At 35.3% G+C, this 6,000-nt stretch overlaps 1 protein-coding gene across 2 annotated transcripts in view; it reads left to right on the forward strand.

Moving 5' to 3' along the window:
- Positions 1-6,000, forward strand: part of LOC145240062 (protein inscuteable homolog) — a 752,521-nt gene that overhangs the window by 136,982 nt on the left and 609,539 nt on the right. The window lies entirely within an intron of this gene.

Below are 6,000 nucleotides of genomic sequence, written 5' to 3' on the forward strand. Positions count from 1 at the left end.
AGAAGCGAAAAAAAGAAAATCACACTAAAGTGTCAGGAAATATCATTTTAGAGGCGTCAAGAATTAAAGGTGCATATCCACCTCCTCTCCCCCTTGTTATGCGAATATCAATTTACGGTTTTCATCTTGATAACGAAATGGCGTACATTTAAAATAGTGAATTTTAGCAAAATATCGTATAGGCTGGGCTTCTACGTACTTGCTAACACCCAAAAGTTAATTATTTTATAAGTACGATTAATTTTTTTTTTTTGTCAAAAAAATTAGTACGTTGCGCATAGTTCAGGTTCAGATTCCTAAAACGGTTGTAATCTAAGCGAGTAAGGTAGTTTCGCCAATCAGCATTTTTATGTCGTCATCCTAGAAAATGTGTCATTTTCAAAAACGCAGAAAACAATGTTCTAAATGCAATTTGTCGTTGTTGTTAAGCGAGTCGAACTTCGTTATAGAGTTCACGAAAATTGTGCCCCAGGATTGTCTAGTACGTACGAAGTACTTTTCATTGATCGTAGCCATTAGTTACCATGCAAGACTTCAGATATTTCGCAATATCTCGGGTGATTGCACTCGAAGTCGAGGAAGGGTTAACCTCGGATACAGATGAATATCGCAGAAGCAACGTAGTCGCTATCCATTTATTTGCGGTTCCGCATCTGACACGTCCTTACTTGCCACACACAGAGACGACCTGAGTACAACGGATCTTGATGCCAACCCTTCTTGGACTGTTACCGGTCTTGTTAACTGGGTGGCTCTGGACTATTACGGTGTTAATTATGATACTTGTTGAAGACGGTGTTCAGTGAAAACGTGTAACTCTTGATTTCTTGTTTTCTGTCCTGCAGTGTACTAGGTGTGTCAGAAATTTCGTGAAAAATAGTGAATAATTCCACCCCGTCTTTCCAAGCTTACAACTCCTCGAAAAATGCAATTCAAGCCCTATTTTTTTTCAATCAAAGGAGCAAGGACCAAGGTTTCATTAAAACAAAAAAAAACAAACAAAAAAAAAAACAAACGTGTTTTTATTTTATTTTATGTATTTGTTTTTTTTTTAAAGGTTTTAAACTTCGGACTTTACAGGTAAATTTCTAAAAAAACACTACTTTTTTGTTTTGAATTTGAATATATTATTTATTGACCTTTTCTCTTCAATTTGTGATATATAACACTTTGGTGAGCAAATTAATTATTTACTTTTTAATAGATTTCAAAATGGGAGGCGTGAATTATTCGACCCCCTGTCTTTCCAAGCTTATAACTACTCGAAAAATGTAATTCAAGCCCTAATTTTGTTTTTCAATTAAAGGAGCAAGGACCAAGGTTTCATTAAAAAAACAAAAAACGAAAGAAAAAACAAACAATGTGGTTTTAAAAAAAAGTTTTTAAACTTCGAACTTTACAGGTAAATTTCTAAAAAAAACACTACTTTTTTGTTTTAAATTTGAATATATCATTTATTGACTTTTTCTCTTCAATTTGTGATATATAAAACTTGGTGAGTAAATTAATTATTTACTTTTTAATAGACACTTGAAAATGGGGGGGGGGGCGTGAATTAAAAAAAAAAAAAAACGTTTGTCCAAAATATTATATTCGGTTTATTGGAAAGCGCATAAAATTTCACATTGACCCTGAAAATATCGTAAAAATAGAATCAATAGAAAAATTTGGATGGATTTTTAAAGTTTAAAAATTGAAAAATATTGAGTTCTTAAAATTCATTACTGTTTAAAAAAAATCTATTACTTTTAAAACAACTTTAATAGTTTATTTTGGAAGACAAAGAAAATAAACAACCCACATTTAAAAGAGAAATTAGGAATTTTTTATATTTTATCCGCAGTTTCGTGTTAGGGGTGTCAAAAATTCCTACAAAAATTCTGATACACCTAGCAGTGTACCGACTCCGAATTATTTTTTGATACACAAGTACTGGGCTTGCAATATTACTATCCCACGTTATTTTCAGATAATTCAAGTTTAATGTGGGAGGGGGAGATTTGTTCCTTTTTGTCTACAAAAAAGTTTTTTGGCTTTTTTTTATTCAAAGGAATCACCACTTATCAAGGCCCGGAGGCCACTCAAGGATAATGGTTAATGAGTGTACAGTAATCAATGGGATAATATCTTAGTAATCGTTAGTAGTGAATTGGATTACTTAAGAGGACGGCTCATCAAGAAATTGTTTATGTTGGACTTGAAGACGACCATATTGTAGTCAGCAGGAAAGCAGGCAAACGGAACATAGTTTCGCAGGCGTGCAGTTCTAAGAAAAAAAAAAGCTTTGTTCATGGAATCTGCAGGTGATGCCCTTTTCATCGAATCTGTGTTTAGGTTTAAGCAAACATAAAGAGTAGGGGAAATTATTGATAGTGGTTGCAGATAGACGAGTATTTTTTCTGTGAAAGTTTGGCAAGGTGGGACCATAGATTGGAGCTCAGACGAGCACTTGCCATGAAAATAACGGTAGAGCAGAGACAGGCTCTCTACGTCTCCTCTGTGGGAAAGAGGTTGCAGGGAAGAGAAAAGGGCATCCCCCACTAGGCTACGAAATCTTTTTTTTGAACTCTGTCAAAGTAGGATATTTTTTTTTATCGTATTATTGAATTTAATGAGTGATGGGATATCATACGTGCATGAGTGATATCAGAATGCTGAATCATTGATATCGGATATCCATCGTAAATTCTATCGGGATAGGATAACAGAACATTTCAATATTTTTCCTTCCTAGTCGAACAATCACAATACGGTTTAGAAAATAAATAAATAAAAAATCTTGTCATATGGGATAATATCTTCAGATGCAACGGAACTTGAGATTCTTTTAATTAAAACTGTTTTTTCCCCCGTGCAAATTAATCTAACGCGCCACTAAACACAAATTAGACTTCATTTCACCCTTCCTTTATTTTTACTATTGAGCTCTTTCTTGCCCTATTTGTCTCCCTTGGCCTCCTCTCCGTTTTACTATCGCCTTTTCGCTTGGTCTCTAATCATTTCGCGTCACTTTCCGTTTGTTCAGAGGTCAGACGCTATTGAATCTTCTGCAAGCCAAGTGTCCCTAACTTTCATCGGCGTCGATCGTAACGATTTAAATTAACACAAGGGAAAGATTTTGAAATTCAATTGAAATCTCGGCATTTGCCACTGATTTTTTTTTTCACCCCAAACAAGGCACATTGCCACTTTGGTGTAGGGGGCTACTATCAGGGACATGAGCTACTGGAGTACTATGTAGGGAGTTGGGTCCGATCTTAAAAATAGAATTTTTTTTCTTTTATAGATAAAAAGAATAATTTTTACAGGGGAATAGTTTACGTTACACCGGCCAAGGTGTATAAAATTTCAGCAAATCATTTCTTAAAAAACAAAACAAAACAAATTTATTATAATCTGGAGATATAGCTTAGTGGTAGAGTATTTGAATGATCCTTTGTTGGTGGTGGTGGTGTTTTTTTTGTTGTTTTTTTTTTTTAAATTTATTTATCTATTTATTATTTTATTTATTATTTTTACTTTTTTATTTTATTTTATTAGTCCACCGGGCAAATTATTCATCGTATTCTATAATGATCAATAGAGGATTGATTCTATAATACTACATACGCAATCTGCATAAATTAAAATATCATGTTTAAGCGTATTGTACGACCGGGCAACGCCGTGCTGCCAGCTAGTTATAATAATGTGTGTGTATAATTTAAAGTTGACTAAGACAATTATCATTGCGAAAGTGTGACACACTTTAGTAGCTGAAGGACTTACACGCGGGGCATCTGACTTGCAGCTGGTGAGAATTTACCTCAGCTACTTGTGAAAGACCCTTTTTCGCCGTCTTCGGAATGGGCCATCCCCTTTCCCTCCTTGCCTCTATTCTCTGCCCCTTCTCCTCCCTATAGTGTTTTTATGCTCTATTTATTTCCTATCAAAATAATTACAAACTGCTGCCATCATCCCTACCCTCATCACTTTACCAGCATCTCCCTAGAAAAGATTAATATGCGCGTCTTTAAACACACACACGTATATATATTTTATTCAATGTTCACTCCAAACAAGGCACAGTGCCACTTTGAAGTAGGGGGCTACTATCGGGGACATAAGTTGCAGTGATATTATGAAGGGAGATGAGTAGCAAGATGTCTGTTCACATTACACTTGAACTTCTGCATTTCAGTACAGTTGGGAAAGCAGAATCCCGGAAGGGAGTTCCAAAGTCTAGCAGTTCTGGGGAAGAAACTATTGGAATAGTTTTTTTTTACATGTAGGTATCTCTACTGTGTAGGGGTGGGATTTAGCTGTTTGTCGTGGGTATTTACGTCGAGGGGGCACAAGTGCTTGTAGTTCGTCAGATCATTCACCATTAAAGTACTTGTAGAACAGGCAGAGGGATGCAACATTTCGTCGATGGGACAGAGGCTGAAGCTTAGATGATATATATACAGTGATGATCATATTTATTGGCACGGTAAAATAAAAGTTAAATTTTGTCTAATAAATTCTAAAAAAGGGATTAAATTAAAGAAAATAACAAAGTATATTATGTATTTTTAACTGGCCTTTCCGATGCAGCAATCGGATTTTAGAAAAAATAAATAACAAAGGAACAACAAACATAATTGCAAAAAACCCTTGTTCAAAATTATTGGCACGGCTTTGTTTTTCTTTTAGTATCAGTATAATATCAATCAATTTCCGGTTTACGTGCTTTCTGAACTTTTTTATAGCCATATTATGCTTGTTTAACGCTAATTCAGTGAATAATTTTTTTCAGATAATTTTTAGATAGCGATTTATTTAAACTATTATAAGTGACTAAATTATAATTTTCAATCGCCATGGTTAAAACTAAGGAACACAGCGAAGACGTCAGGAAGCTTGTTGTAGCATGCCATACCAATGGGGAGGGCTATGATAATATTCCAAAGAAGCTAAACCTTCCCAAATCCACTGTTAGAGCCATAATAAACAAGTTCAAATCGCAAGGCCACGTTATGAGTTTAGAGGGTAGAGGGAGAAAAAGGATTCTTTCCCCAAGAGATGAACGGAAAATTGTTCGACAAGTAAAACAAAACCCAAGGATCTCTGTTGGGGAGATTGTTGATGAACAGAGCACCTCTGGAGTGAATGTATCTCGACATACAGTTGGTAGAGTTTTGAAGAGAGCTGGTTTAAAAGCATGTCGTCCGAGAAAGACTCCCTTATTGAAGCCTATGCACCTGAAAGCAAGGCTAGCCTTTGCAAAACGTCATATTGATAAAGATGTTGCATTCTGGAAACGTGTTCTATGGACTGACGAAACGAAAATAGTTATTTGGCCATAATAAAGTGTCTTATATTTACAGAAAATCTGGCAAAACTTTCCTGCCTAAGAACACCATACCCACAGTGAAGCACGGTGGAGGCAGTTTGATGTTTTGGGGATCCTTTGCTGCCTCTGGACCAGGGCGACTTGTTAAGGTCACAGGTAGCATAAAAAAGGAAGATTATGTTAAAATATTTGATGAAAACCTGAAAGACTCTGCTAAAGAGCTCTCACTTGGTCGTCGTTGGTGGTTCATGCAAGATAATGACCCAAAGCATTCGGCTAAACTGACTAAGAAATGGCTTGAGGACAATCATATTAATGTTTTGGAGTGGCCATCACAAAGCCCAGACCTTAATCCAATTGAAAATTTATGGAGAACATTAAAATTGAGAGTAATGCAAAGGAAGCCTAAGAATGTTATTCAATTAGAGGATTATTGTCAGGAAGAGTGGGCTAAAATTACTACTGAAGAGTGCAACAACTTGGTTGTAAACTATGAAAAGCGACTGAGGAAGGTAATCAAGGCCAAAGGCTATACAATTGATTATTAAATAAATCGTGCCAATAATTTTGAACAAGGGTTTTTTGCAATTATGTTTGTTGTTCCTTTGTTATTTATTTTTTCTAAAATCCGATTGCTGCATCGGAAAGGCCAGTTAAAAATACATAATATACTTTGTTATTTTCTT

The sequence above is a fragment of the Euprymna scolopes genome, chromosome 19 (assembly GCF_053919585.1).
Source record: "Euprymna scolopes isolate OS-2025 chromosome 19, ASM5391958v1, whole genome shotgun sequence".
Classification (NCBI taxonomy): Eukaryota; Metazoa; Mollusca; class Cephalopoda; order Sepiida; family Sepiolidae; genus Euprymna; species Euprymna scolopes.